Raw genomic sequence first — 454 nt, 5'->3', positions numbered from 1 at the left:
CTTAACTTTACAGATGAGGAACTGAGGCCCGGAATGTTCCGTGACCAAGGCTTACAGAGCTAAATAATGGCAGCATCATCAAGACTAGGATTAAGCTCTCCTGCCTTAATCTCCAGGTAAGAGAAGGGAAAATCGAAAGTAAAAAAAGGGAGGGGAAAACAGACCAGTAATGTACACACTTCCACAGCACTGGCCTTTTGTCTTTCTTTCTTTCTTTCACCTAAAGCATAGTTAACAGGATACCCAGAAAAAATTTCACCAGCCAGGAACATATGAGAACCTATGTTCAAATCTACAGATACAGAAAACAGATGAGTGGTTGCCTAAGGGCTGGAGTGGGAACAGGGCCTGACTGCAAATGGCTAGGAGACATCTTTAGTGGGGGACAGATATGTTCTAAAATTAAATTCTCATGAGAGCTTCACAATGCTATAAATGTATTAAAATCACTGAA

This window comes from Bison bison, unplaced genomic scaffold, assembly GCF_000754665.1.
Source record: "Bison bison bison isolate TAMUID 2011002044 unplaced genomic scaffold, Bison_UMD1.0 scf7180017850597, whole genome shotgun sequence".
Taxonomy (NCBI): domain Eukaryota; kingdom Metazoa; phylum Chordata; class Mammalia; order Artiodactyla; family Bovidae; genus Bison; species Bison bison.
This window is presented reverse-complemented; position numbering follows the sequence as displayed.